A 15725-nucleotide genomic window follows, 5' to 3' on the forward strand; every position below is an offset into this window, starting at 1 on the left:
GTGCTTTCAATATTTTCTATGGATCAAACTGGAGTCCACTAAATTGAACTAGTATAAAAAAACTATAGTGATGAGGTATGAATTTTCCTTCGTCTGAGCCCACTCTGGTTTTGTTTGAATGTTTATGGGTAAAAGAAGGATTTTAATTGGATCAAATATATTCTACTAACGCTCAACGTACAAAGACATTTTTCGCGCTTCGCAGCTTGGCTCTTATCATTATCAGACTGACCTCGTAAAATGGCCTTGAACGATAATAGCTCTGCCTACAATAATAACTACAGACTATGCTCACTTTTGAGCTTCTGTCCGCAACTACAGCTATTTTCAACAGTTGTTATTGTGAATGAGAAATGTCTTGTTTCAAATGTGAGGTGTATTTCAGTTGGGAGAAGGCTTAAATACACAGGATACTTGGTTTAAATGCAGTTGTAAAAATTGCGCAATCATAGAGATCAAAAGAGATAATCTAGTTATTACAATGACATCAAACCGACAAAGAGAACTAATTAAGCAAATTCCTGAACAGCTCAAGAAAGAACAACATTTTTATTGTTTAAAAATATATGTAAAATATTTAACAGAATAATTCACGAAGCTGACATGTAAATATATGTTACAGTAGTGAACTTGAGATGATAATTAATAGTATTAATAGTAGTAGGTTGGTGTCCGGTAAAAACTCATTACAGTACAGTAGTACCGTAGTACGTAATGAAACCCCATTTGATTAAGCTGACAGCAAACAGCTGTTTTCTGGACTAAATCCTTGCGTGGGAAATTCTAGTCTTGTTGACTTTACACAACTACGGTATCTAATGAACAGCTGTTTGGCCTGCATGAACTTAAGAAGTAGACTTTTATGTGAAATTCATACTCAACTGAATAAAAATTTGTATCCTTGAAGTTCATAGCTGGGGTAATAAATTCTCCTAGGTAACGTATGTAATACTGTCATTTTGGTTATTTTGACTGTAGATTTGTAACGTGCTAAAACGATCGGTGAGATTACACTATATAATAACCCAAAAAGACGTAAACTAATTAATTTACAAGCAAATACGACTACCACACCTCTCTAATTCTGCTGCATTTCTAATCAACAATTATTGTGTAAAAAGTAAGTGCAACAATCTTGCCAAAAATAATTGAACCAGAGATTTAAGAGTAGACAGGTTCAATCCTAGGTATATTATTTAATCTACTGTTGAACGTACAAAACAACAAAAGAAAATGTCAATAAAAATAGTGTTGGTTAAAGTACGGATTCATTATGTTCTAATTAATTATGTAATTACCATAAGTTGTATACATCTAGTTTACAACAGGACATTTTCTTATCCCGATGGAACAGCAAAATTGCTTCATCAATCGTATCACTTAACACATCATTAAACACACAGATCGAAACTTAACATCAATCAGTTCGTAAATTTTATTACAACAATATTGATACCTGTTTAAAATCTATTGATCTTTGCAGCTGTAGTAGCTTATTATTTTCAGCAAAAAATCGAAGTACATAGTAAAAACTCTTTGAAAGTAAAAAGCGATCATGTAATTTCAAAATTAAGCTTATTCATTCAGTTCAATCTAAAACCGATTACAAGTTAGTGTCTAGAGGATCGAGACCTTGTACTTAATTTGCTTTAATCGATCGTCAGGAATTCACTGCACGCTTTTTAAACTCATATTAGCTACTGTATTTAAATTTTCCAAGCACAGAATCGGTACTATTTACTTAAAACAGTTGTAGTTAATTACACTGTTAATATTTAACTGACTCAAAATCCGTTTTTAAAATGATAAAGCAATTATTTCAGTTAACAATCGAGTTTCTAGGGTGCTTATCTAATTTAGCATGTAATGATGTGTAAACTGTGATATGTAATTGAAATGACACATTGTGTGATATTGTAAAATGTTAATGCATTTCTAGCTTCAGTTGAAATGTATAAGAAAAAAATGTATAATAGTATTACTCGTTTAACACCTAATTTAGTCCATTTATTATTGTGCTTGATTATATTTCATTAACAAGTCTTGTGTTTTTCTTTAAAATTATCTAATTAGGTGTAGTAAAAACATAACCTTTTTAATTCGACACTTTTTCTAAATAACTATTCTAATTCTATGGAGAAAAATGGAATCTGTTTTTCCAAACCGCATTATAGTAATGGAGTAGTGTTAATCAAAATAGGTTTTTGTGACAAATAACACAATTTTAACTGTACATATATTTCGTGTTTCACAAAATTCCATGCATGTTGCTTGTTCTTATGCAAGTAGTTTATTTCTTTTACAATTAATTGTGTCACAAAATTTTAATTTTATTTTTACTACATAAAGAAGGCACAGTTAACAACTATACTTATTTAAGTTTTTCAATTTCGCGTCATGAATGCGGCCATAAAAAATCATCTTGGCCAAAAAATAAATCACAAAAAGCACCTCAATAAACAGTCCATTTTGCATTGTATTCATCGACAAGTTTAACCAATAAATTTACGATAGTTTGATGAACATTTCGTGCGCAAACTGAGCATTTTTTAGGTTGAAACATTGGTCCAAGAACCAAAGAAAAGAAATTTATAATCCTCGTCTGGCTGGGCTTCAGGGTCGACCAGCCAGCTCTCTAAAGACTTGAAACGCGGAGAATTTTACAGATTCAATCCGTCAACACAGGTTTTGACATTTCCCTCTCAAAGCTATAAAATGTTTATTGTCATTTTAGAAAACGTGGGAAAATTGGGATACGTTTATCTTGGAGTTTGGGTCATAAAACATCCTGCATTTTAGAGAGCATATTTAATCTGTTTCTGTTAAATTGAAGCTTAAATGTAAAAAATGTCTGTGAAATAAATTGTTTATGAGGCTTAGCATACTGCCTCAACTTTTTTTTGGGGAGAGGAGGGAAAATTTATACGCACATAGGTGGTACGTAGTGTGTGACTCCAAATTAAACTGCTCACAAAAAACACCTTCAGCCCTAACGAATTAGATCTACGTCTAATGTTATTTTTGTTGATTACATACTTTTCGAGGTAAGTGTTCTTACAAGACAAATATTACTAACTAAAATTAAATTAATGGCAAATAATACTCCTTATCGAAAACTTTCCCCATTTTTCATGGAATTATTCTTTGGAACAAATATTACACGAAATTGACATTCCTAGAAGTCAAACTACATACGAAAAGTACACTACCATATCAAGTTGCAAAGACAAATAAGAAGTAAACAAACACTAATCACGTGAACGGAATGTGTTTGTGCGAGTGCGGCACGTCAGCGCATTGTTGGCACAATGTTGCCAACATCAACAAAAATAACTTTCGCTGGTGTTAAAATCAGCTGCCGTACCACCACTGCCGTTTGTCATCTGATCACCATGCTAAGCATTTGGATTACACACTTTTTAACCTACGAGGTGTGGAAATTGTTTTAATTGAGAGGAGGTACTTCGTATTAAGTATTGAATAAACTAGTTTTGCAGAAATTTATAAGATTGTCAGCACTGATACTAACTATTTATTTTGCTAAAAACTGTCTCCAAAAAGATGGCACCGACAGTAGAGATATTTTAGACATGAAAGAATCAAACATAAGTCGTCATTATTAGCACTATTAGTAAACAGAAGTATAGCTAAAAATTCCAGCAATTCTGCAAACAAAGCGAATTTCTCATTTAGTAATTCTATTTTATTAAAACAGGAAATTTACAGATTATTATTTTTTTAATATTGGATTTTAACAATAAAAAAAGTTTGAATGTACTTAGGTTTTTGCCGAAAAGGGGACACACAAAATTTAGTTTAATTATTTTTTTAAAGCCTAAAGTAGTAAAACTTGCCTAATTGTGTGATAAGGATATCATGAAAGACAAAAGACTAGGTTGAACTTTTTTAGCTCGGAAACCTATGTATAATAAAAATATAGTATACTAAACATCCTGAATTGTATAGGTCTACCTCTCTTATAACGATATAAACACATTGTTGAATAAACTATGATTATTGTTTTTTTTTATTTACGCTGTTTTGAGAGATTAAAACGAACTATTTTCGTTTTCAAACTAGAAATAAATACAACGTAATTATTAAGCTACTTTGGACGACACAGTAAATATATGTTTAAGCCCAACTTATACATTTAAATATACATAAAATACTGTTTACTCTATAATTACATGTATTTACATAACACTAATAACATTTAAAGTGCAGTGATCTATCTCGCTAAATAGTTTATGACGATGTTTGTGCAGTTGCATGCAACGTTTATCAGAATTAGAACAGTTTAAGTTGTTTACAACTGAATCAGGTTATCTCTTACTTCAGAGAATTATGTATACAATGATAGCCTACATAGCTACATACGAGCGGATGACGTTTGGGATTAAAGTAAATAATTTAAGACACCGTTTTTAATATGTTTGGTTAGCATTTTTGGGTCTTTAGCTGGTCGTCGCATTTCTTAAAGGTATTTTGTAAGTCCAGACACAAGTAGATTATTTTAAAACATATTTTCATATAATCTTCCCTATTCTAACCTGACCTAACTTATCCTAACCTAAACAAACCTATCGGCAAACGACGAATGAAAAAAAATGGGTTAATTAACTATATTAAAACCACGCTTCTTACCCCAAAAAACAAAATCACTTCTAAATTTAAGTTAAATGAAAACATATTAACTTGAAAAAAAAAGTATAAAGTAATTATCAACAACCAAATATAGCGAAAAAAATATAACTACATCGACATGGAGTTTTAAGGGAAAATCTACAACAAACCAAACTCACATTTTCTCACAAATATAATAGCGATAGCCAAAATTGTAAAGATAAGTTACCACAGATTTTACCTTACCAAATGTTAACAAAGTCCTGAACTCCTTTAATCTATGATTGTATATAGAGCTATGATCAAAATGTCATAAACAAATAAGTAATTTTGCAAATTGCATGATAAATAAATTATGAGTGTAAACATTCAATATAATAACCGAAATGTTCAAACTTACGAAATTTTAAAAAGACGATTTTGTATATACACCTAAAATACATGAAGTTATCGGTTTATGGTGTTATTTTCCTTAAACAACAGTTTATTACTCCGAAGTTCAAATGGAGAATTTAGATAAAGCTTGCAGAACTGGTAAAAACCAGACGAGTTCTAAAAATGGAATTGGTTCACAAAAAGCGGGTAACGTGATTGGTTCATGGACAAGAGCGATTGGCGCGAAAATGGTAACAGCTGTCTCCACTCACAACATCTGTCAGCTGGTTGCTACAATGTCATCGTCAGCTGTGTTTGAATCACGAACGCTTTTAAGGGTTTTATGGATCGCGAAAAACTATAGTATTATGATAAAGTTTTTGTGGCAGGCAAAATATAATTTTTCAATCCAATTGTATTATACTACCATTATTGTACCCTGTGGTTCTTAAGCAGATAAGATCTTACTTCCTCAAGAACTAAAGGCTACAACAACAAAGGTAATTGTACAATTCAAGTTCTTCAAACTGGGCTTGAAAATAAAATATATAAAACCAATTGTAATGTGCGTTAAGTTATTGGTTACAATTGGTTATCCACTGAAAATAATTTCTATGAATATTTTTATCCTCTATCTGGATTACGTTTGTGCAAAAAAAAAATGTTTAAAATATCTGAAGAGTTATAGTGTTCTTTTTCCTTTATTCAACAATGGTCGAATAATTTACATGCAATTAGTGGTCAGCTAGTGAAATTCGTATAAAATTTCCAGGATGAGGTAAAAAAGGTAAGTGTTTATAGTTCCTAATCTAATAAATTAACAATCCCGATTTTTAAAGCAATAGTTACTTATACACACTGGCACATGGAAGATAGATCATATATCGTAGAAGACGTAATCATTGCCAAGGTAGAGGGTAAAACTATTGAATAAAGTTCGCACTTACACGAGGTAGCGCGTATCTCTTTATTCCGTTGTAGAATTGCATAGTTAATGATAAAACTTATTATCATCGTAGGCCTGCTCCTTGTGGAAAGCTATCACCAAAACAGAGACCTAATATATCCACTCGACACCATTATTCTTTAATTGTCATGCAGACTTGTGGCTAAAACTATTACTGATTTACAAGATTTTAACCCGTGTCTTCATGCCAAAGGTTCATACACTACAACAGATAAAAAACATAGAAGATAACTTAAGTTATATATTTAGATGATAATACAAAGATACTGTAGATCTATTTCAGTCTTTGGCAAACAATCCATCAATCGGAGTGCAGCCGAAGATCACCTACAGAAACACTAGAGAAGATTGCTTTGTGAATTTATTGTGTTTGTAGTCCGCCTTAAAATCCTTCTTCGACCTTATACGGATTTTATCTGTCGAACCGAACTGACTTTGGAAAACCTTGTTCTACACAATTTGCTGTGAACGAATTTTATTTTACATGAAATAGAAACTCTTAAAAGATGTTTATACTTGTACTTTAACAGTGGCATATCTAAGATATTTTACGATAAGTAAATTGTAAATTCAAAAAATATCCCTTTGTTGAAAACGCATTTTGAAGAATTCATAAAAATTTTGTACTTCAAGTAGGAATCATGAAACACAATTTTTCTTCACATCGCTTACCACATAACACGTAATAAGGTATCTGTTCAAATTAACCGTACTTTTTTAACCTAACAAACATTACATATATGTTCAAAAATTATAGCAAAATAAAGAGGATAAATCTCTTACGACAACAAAAATTACTTCACAACATGAATTACAAATTGGAAGACAAATTTAGATACTGACCAACGATCAGTTGACATCCAATTGATATGTCAAATCATCGGCTTATCAATGGCTAGTTGTGGTGTTATCAATCAAGCCATGATCGCTGCTACGCAGTTACAACGTTGCAAATAACAGTTGTCTGTAACCAGTTACTGATAACAGTTGCCCGCATCGCTATCAGTGACAACACTTGTCAAACTTACTGCAACGCAACGGTAGAAAATGCACTTAGTTCAGCATTGGTCAAAAAACGTTTCCAGTTAGGTGGTGCTATAGTCTATAGCATTTTGGGGTGGTTAGGTTAGGTTTGCTATACTACTAACTAAACTTTCGTAATAGCGCTTATCATTACATTGCTATACAGGTTAGGTATAATATAAGAAACTAAATAGCATTATTAATTACATTGACATAGGTAGAGGCAGTAGTATGTTTTCTGAGGTAGAGGTCAGCTATGGCTAGCCCCTCAGGAATATTGTAAACGTAAAGGAAAGAAAGTGGATGCCAAAACTTAACCTCTTATTAATTGAACTCAATGCACAACTTATCCTTGGGTGATTCACGACACTTGTATTCCTAACAGAAGGCTTTGAGCGTTAATGGATAAATTACAATCAGAAAAGTAAAATTATCGTAGAAAGAGTAGCACAAAAGAAAATCAAAACAAACGGCATGTGGAAGTTCGTCTATTGCATTCTTGAATTAAATAATTGAAACAACTAAGTAAATACACCATGAAAAATGCAATTACATACTAATTGAATTTGAAAACACGTACTAACTAAGTACATGCAATAATATGAAGTAAACAAAAATACTTATCTAATCAATAGTCCAACCATCAATAATCCTTACGTAATCAATGGTGAATGGTGCTCGTGTGAAATTAACGTCGGTCGACATATCTCTGACGTCACCTCATGTGCATACTTCGACCCTGACACGTGCAGGGCAGATAGTGCGAATATTGGATCATCTATAGAGCAATCTAGCTTATTTAGTGGTTTAAAAGACCGGTGTTGGAGTGGTAATTTGAAACTAAATACAGAACGAAATCTTTGTCGTACACATCTCATGTGCATACTTCGATTTTGACAGTAAAATCATATAGAGGAATTAAGGTTACTTTGAGGTCCATGGAAAGAAGATGATGAGAATTTTCTAACACCTTATAGAGTAGTGTTTCCCAATATTATCCCTGACGCACCACTTTATATGATTAAGATATTTTACACAAATATATTAGAGTAAGTTACTAAGAAAATCCAAGCCAAGCTAAAAGACTTGGGAATTCTTTTAAGATACTTATTTTTATACTAACTAAAAATAATTCATCCGTAGCAGACTCGATGTGTGAAAGGGAAGTGTAGGCGATGAGTGGCAGATAATATAGACTTTTTTGCCAACATCGCTCCCGTTTTAGCGAATTTCCCATATAGGGAATAAGCTATTACCGTAGTACTCATGGTAAGACCTGGACCCGGGACTGATTTTATTTTCGTTTTGAGGTCCCTAGAGGCCAAAAACACCATCCGTTCAAATTCATATATATATGTGTGTCCGTTAGCGCGATAACTCGAGCAAAAACGATCCAATTTTGATGAAATTTGGTACAAACATGTAAACCTACGTTTATTCGAACGAGTTCGCGAACCAGCATGATCGGACCATGGGAACGGGGGTTTATGGGGGCTTTTATGGGGTAAAAATGGGTTTTTCCAATTTTTGACCCAAAAAACATAAAATTTTGCAATTTCTTTCCAAACTATTTTGTAGAGCTTAAAAAAACAAATAACTTAGTATATTGAAGCGTCATAATGCGCCTAATGGTTACGGAGAAAATTCAAAAAAATTGTAATTTTAAAATTCCCATGTTATTCTTATGGAGAATAAGTCAACTGTTGTAGTTTGCTTGTTTATTAACATATTTTGCCCAAATTTGGAAAATGTTTTAATTTCTTACTAACTATTAACATTTTACATAAAAAACACTTACCCTCCCTGTTGCAGCAAACCTAAGTATGTGTAAAACTGATTCTATTTAAATAGGGAATAAATGTGATATTTTTAAGGAGACATTTTAGTGTAAATCCAATCAGGCAAATGGAAATTCGCTTAGTCTGCAGGTTTGCTGCGGCGGGGGTATTTATTGATGTCAACGCCACACAGATATTTATATACTTACTTGAAATATGCTTTATATATATATATACTACTAAGGGCTAAGGCTTTGCATTTATTTATCATGTATGTTAATTTATCATAATCTGAAAGGATTGTATTGAGTTATTGATGATTTGATTTCGAACTACTGTGTTATACTGAATTTTTATTTTTAAAGGATTTGGAATTTATTTGAAAGGATAAATCACACTATTGGTATTTAAATCTCAGCGTTATGGCAATGAATATGTATTCATTGGATGTCGTCTGTTTAGACCACTAAACTATTACCTGTTGATCTGGATACCAGATAAAAATGAGTACATAGTAGATGGTGAACTAGAAAATATAACCTACAAATATATATTTCATTCTACAAAACATTTTTTTAAATGTTTAAAAGCTTACAGACCTACACATAATAATAGAAATAAACAATACTTTATCATTTGAAACCAAGCTAACAGAACTAAACACGAAAAATCAACTAAGAATTTACGTTACTTCACTTAAGAAATAAAAATAAATCAAGTAAACAATTACACAAGTTATAACTTTTTTTTTAACACCAGTAGAACATAGTATATAGGGCTAATTCTTAATGAGTCTTTATTTTACTGCTAATATTGGGTTAAAAACTGGATTTTCTGTCCAAAGAAAGACCTCCTAATGTAATGTTCTCCTAGTTTTGATAAGTTTTCAGGTTTATATTTAGACGTTTCTTGTGCTGCAATATCAAGATTCGATACAACAATCTGCACAAGTCGGAGGTCACAAGGTCAAAGTCAGCTGAATTTTGTTTACACATTAAGTGTAACTTTGTACACACCACCTCATGAATTATTAGTTTGATAAAACTTAATTCGAGTGTTTTTGCCAAGAATAGATTTATTTTTATTTTTCATTTGTACAGAATAACTACTTATTATCTAGTTTTCTCTCACAAAAAATATTTATATATTTTACTTTTCTCTCAAATTGTCCTTAAGAAAATTATGCGAGCAGAGATTGGGATATTGTGTCTAGGAGCACATTTTAAACGCATTCAAAATATTGTATTGTGTTTACTCGTTGATCCTGTAGACTTGAGGTAAGGCAACGTGCATGGAGAACAAACCAGAAGCTTAAATAAAAAAAAGTCAAGATGTTTGAAAAATAAAGTTGAACTTTAAACAAATGTTTTCCATGACTTACATGGAATAGGCCTAATCTGGAGAAAAAGTTTTTCCTAGTATTTTTACCACAACTGTTCCTTGAAAAAAACGAATATGCGTAACAATACTAATTTCTCGATTGTGAAAAATGTATGTGCTTTTAGCCCTTAAAATATTTTTTTTTAAACAACTTAATGCTCAAAAACTCTGAGGTTTTTGTTATTTCCTTAATTATGGCCTTTTTCAACTTTTGAATCAAATGTGTGACTGTTTCAAATCGTATTTTAAAACTAAAAAATCTATTAATATAACCGTAATATAGTTGGGTGGCTAAATATTAAAAGAATTCTCCTTAAAGGATACTGGTATACTGGATAGGCCTACTGGTATGGTGATTTGGGAATGCTTGAGGCATTTTTTGATGGTTCGAAACTGGGCCCAGCTGTTTTTGATCATTGTGCATACTGTAGCTTAAGAATCAGCTGATTTTGTCTAAAGCTTTACGTAATTCTGTCTTCACTTATCAATCGTCTTTGCGTTTCTAGTGTCTATATCAAGCGTTTGATTAAATATGCAAACTTACAATACATCGTTTAAAGTACTTCTTTCCGCAACGCAATTCCGATTGAGAAATTGGCATTGATATTGAGATCCGAAACTAAAATTAGCTGACTTGGCGTAGTTCTTGGGGCTACGACCTGGGCTGCCTACATCCTGAATCGGTTCGGATTTCAGCACAACAATACTTAACGAAATAATTCATTGATTCGTCAGACACACAGCTCGTGTGGAAATCTGGGTTCGTAATCTCCTGAGATTATGATAAAAGACTTTTCAAAATGAAAACTACCAATAATGTGAGTTAAATTTGTACTTTCGCTCCGTAGAATCCAAAAACTTAAAAAAAATTTAGAAAACAAAATGTTCGTCACTGTAAATAAGAGGAGGCGTGTTGTTGGGCGTTTTCCAGGTGTATGCAAAATATACTGAGCTGACGATTGAAATTTTACACTTGTAGATCATGGATCCGGGAAACACATAGAGATAGACCTATTCACGGCCTTGGCCATGTCTAAAATATTGATCGATCATACAATATGTACATAACACTGTGCATGTACATGAAAATTCCAATAAGAAATACAACGAATACGTCTAACTACTATACAATACAAACATTACGGTACATTTTTCAATTGTTCAACATTAGGACTTGAAATAAAAAAATAGATAGTAGTTCTTCTACACACTGGTAATACTTTCCCTTATCCATTAGAGAAATTTTCACAATTTTCTCAATGGTCTAACTAACGACCTAATTTGAAAATTTGAAAGGAGACACATGTCACACTTGTTTCAAGTGGGTGTTATGAATGTGACAAATGTGAAGGTTTTACAGTGTCATAAATTTCCGATGTCGAGTTTCTACAGTAGGCGCCGCCATGTTATCTGTTATCTTGAGATTTCCGTTGTTACAGTTAACCGGGCTAGTTTGATAACAGGTTGTAAACAATGATAACTTTTCTCAAGAGAAACAATGGTTAGCTGTCAAGAAACCCTACAGTCCTTTCGAATGGCAGAAATGAGTTTAAAGTTGGCGAAACAATTATAACGTAACTGTAAATAACTTTGTAATAATTAATTGTGTTCGATTGTTGAGTCACTAAGCAAATTTATTCATCTGTGCATTATTTGGAAAATTCACTATCCGGGACTACTATTCGTCCAAACTTTTCGAAAATACTTTAACCTAACACATTAGAATTAGATCAAAGAACACAACAAATTGTGTATATTGCGCGGTATTTTGTACCCTAATCGAATATAAAGTACTTAGCAATTCACTTTAGCTTACGTTTTATTAGTCTCCCATAGTTCTTCTCTTTGAAAATTAGATTTATGGTCAAGAGGTTTAGATTATTTTAGTATTATTTATCCGGTTTGATAAACTTTTCCTAATATAATAAATCATTAGAACTCCGTGCACGTTATAAATGTTGGAAAAGGTGTCATCACCACTTCAAGACCTAACTGTTGATCGCTTCAACAATTGCGGCTGTTTATGGCTTCAAAAATGAAGAATCTTGTCTAAACCATTGTTTCCTTTGTTGCCAACAAACTTCAATACTTTTTACACTATTTAACGTGTATATTGGCAACACTGATTCCGCTATCGGCGCCAACGTTCTACATACGCAAGTGAAGTTATCAAACGACTTTTGATCTCTTTGCAAACAACAAAGCAGATACAGGAGCAAACTATTCTGAACCCGTGCATGAAAATGATAGTTGACGAAACACTAAACAGCTTATAGATAGTAAGTTACACTTTAGGTTAGGTGAGATTTCCTATAACCAGTTCTAATACAGTATCCTATATTTAAATATATGCCTACTCGTACTTTATACAGTGTAGCTGCGTATTGAGTTGTTTCCCTAAAGTTAAGTTAGGTGAGAGTTTTCGCTCAACTATCATAATAAAATCTATGATAATATAAAAATTACAGTATGGTCTGATAAGGGATTCTGATTGGTTTGAAGCTTCGAGAAATAATCAACTCTCTCTTATATCTGTCCTTGTAAGATAATTTTGGGAATGGGATTTTATCTTGTTTTCTGCACAAACCGCACTTCCTTAACACTATATTATAAGCTAAGTGTGAAAAAACTCAAAGATGTAGTAGGCCTAATAGTATGAAACAGTACTACGTAGAGTAGGAGAACAATCGAAATTTTATCTGCAATTGATATTTAGAACAAGGGTACAGTGCAGTAACCATTTACCATCGATGTCTTCTCCGCCGTCCTCGTAGACAGGGGAATCGTCAATTTCTTGTAATATAACAATGTTTAGATTACACTAGTATAGAACCTAATTTTGGTTTGTTTTTCCCTTCAAGCGTCACGTTAAACAAGAACAAGGTACATGTTGTTTATTTTCTTTCATTAACATCGTTTCAAACAACAAATTACAACTGAGCTCAGATCAAATTGTAAAGGAATGTGCGAATTTTGCACGAAAGATCAATTTCATCACACACAGGTCCACATGTATTATCATTCATACTGATCTCATTGTTTAGTAACAAAGTATTTGTAGACTTCGGACACAATAACGGCATAACATGTCTGTATGTTTTTGTCTCGGTTGAACCATAGATAAAACATAGTGTACTCCCTTAGTCTATGGTTGTAAATATAAAAAAAAATTGTCTACAGTCACTTAGACTCAGAAATGATCAAAACATGTAAAATACGAAAAATAGAACATGATTGGTGTGCATTATGTCAGGTTAAGAAAAACTCTAAGAAATCCATTTAAGCATGCGGCTATTCACATTATTTGTACAGCCTGGAACCAAACCAATGAAACATTCAGAAACAATTTCCGTGCACTCTTATTGTCATTTCCTTTCCTCTCTATATAAGATCTCCGATTTCTTCAACCCCCAAAAAAACAGTAAGTGAATTTTTCATGAAAGTTCTTTCTTTTTTGCCAGTAGTTTTGTGCATTTTTTGATCTATTGTGACTGCCCAGACAAATGTTTTGTCTATTTATGTTTTATCTAGTTTTATTTTCTTGGTTAAACTTGAACCTCATTGTTGACTTTGTCATATGCATGTACCTTGCAAATTACGGCAGTAAAAAGTTTCTGATTTCTGATTTCATGGTTTGATTTGCTTTGTTTCTGGTCATGGCTTGCTTTTGGTTATGATTGCTGTGTGCTATTTGATATCTGAAAACCTGTATCTATTATATTGTATTGGTGATGCCTATTGCATGTACATGATCAACGGAAAATAAAGATTTTCATTTTTAACAAGAAACGAAATAGAAAATACGGTAATCACCACCACAGATTATTAATTTTATAATTTCTAGAATCAAAAATATTTAAAATACTGTCATTGATATTGTTTTACAGAAACTGTACTTAAAACTTCTCACAAAGGCAGAAAATATGAAAAAACTTACCTATATCCTTTAGCAACGAGTATTTATCCAGAAAATGTGCACAATATAATAAGCAACCGACCGAGCACAACACAGACTACGTTCACAGTAGCGCGCGCCAACACTGACTGAAAGAAAGAAAGGTCTGATCTGAGAACCGAGCTATCAGCTGATGAAAAGATCAGCTGGGAGAAGCGTGACAATGTCAACAATGTTGCCAACACCTGCTCGCTAATTGTTTACACTTCGCAATGTCCCTCCGGCCTCTTAGCAGGCCTACTTTGATAAACGGTTTTAGGTAGTAAAAATGTACTATATTTGTTTGTTTAAGCTTATTGTTTCTTTTTTTGAAATTAAACTAAATCTTTCGATGAAATTCCATTTAATGAACTACAAGTTAGTTTGCTTACAAGTAAGTTTGTTTACAAAAACAATATAATAATAATTAACAACCATATGACTTTAAAGTCATATGTCACTTATAAAAGTTTAAAATTTTTACTATTCAAATATAACAGGTTTAAATTTGGGTTTGGTATTATTTGATATTTTTGAGAAAAGAGTTGTTCAAATTAGTAAGTCATACGTCTTTTTGTTTGAAGGAGAAAGGAGTTACACTTTCGTAGATCATAATCCTGAAGTTTTTTTCAAGTGTTCACATGGTTAACATTCATAAATAGTAAAAAGAAACATAATTAAACTACAGTTTAGTTTATTTAAATAATATTTTATGAAAATTGGATCACTTTTAAAGGGTGTTGTTAATATCCAGTTCTTTATACATTCATTTTTTTGTTGAAATAGACAACACCTTTTGACAATACCATAAACTTTTTACCAAATTTATATAAAGATTGTATAGGCTACTATGTAATTATGACTGACAAACTACAATTGAAACAATTTTAACTAAGAATACTATTTTGTTACAGGCAAGGACAACAGGAGCTAATAGGAATTAAAGCAATAAATAAAATCAATAAAACATTTTAATAACCTTTAACAGACAAACATTTAGAACTTCAACAATAAAAAGAAAACAATGAATGTGCCAAATTAACAAAGATAAATTTTGGTACGAGAAATTCCATGTTGGTCAAACAACCACACTATGACGAAATCAGGAACACCTCTTTGGAAGCATTCTGAAGCCACCTGCTGAAGCACCAAAACTGGCTGCATCTCCTTCTAGTCTTGAAATGTCACTGTTGTATCCATATTAAGTCGCTTGGCTTGTACCTCAGGCAAAAAATAGTCCTGGAGTGATTACCGTGAGGAGCTACCAGGTGACGTAGGACGCCAGGTGACGTCAGGATGACGCAGTCTATCCGACATTGTCGGTCAACGATTAAGGACACAAGTATTAAGTACTGCAGGGTATCGAACAGTCCAGGATATTATTTACCAGCTTGAACAACAGCAGTCTTGAATAGTACGTCTCGTGTGGAGAGATTTAAGTTGATATTGAGCCTCAAGATTAGTGACTGGGGCATTACGATAAGTATATCCTATTCTCGGTCCTGGCATTCTAACCAACCATTCACTCCCAAATCCTTCACTATTTCCATCCTCTTCAAACTTTCTCCATTTATTTGCAAGTCCCGTTAAAAAATTATCACTTGACAAAACTTAAGTTCCATTGAGTTATTTTTACACCAGT

General features: G+C 32.5%; 1 protein-coding gene across 2 annotated transcripts in view; it reads right to left on the bottom strand.

The window, feature by feature from the left end:
- Window positions 1–14189, bottom strand: part of LOC128999802 (gamma-aminobutyric acid type B receptor subunit 1-like) — a 75281-nt gene extending 61092 nt beyond the window's left edge. For both annotated transcript variants that reach the window (XM_054426483.1, XM_054426484.1), the window contains exon 1: window positions 14087–14189. The gene's annotated coding sequence lies outside the window, so the exon portion shown is untranslated. The remainder of the gene's footprint in view (window positions 1–14086) is intronic.
- Window positions 14190–15725: the final 1536 nt, after the last annotated feature.

Source organism: Macrosteles quadrilineatus, unplaced genomic scaffold (assembly GCF_028750875.1).
Source record: "Macrosteles quadrilineatus isolate MER2022 unplaced genomic scaffold, UCM_ALF_1.0 Scaffold_8__2_contigs__length_117827958, whole genome shotgun sequence".
In the NCBI taxonomy this organism is placed as follows: Eukaryota; Metazoa; Arthropoda; class Insecta; order Hemiptera; family Cicadellidae; genus Macrosteles; species Macrosteles quadrilineatus.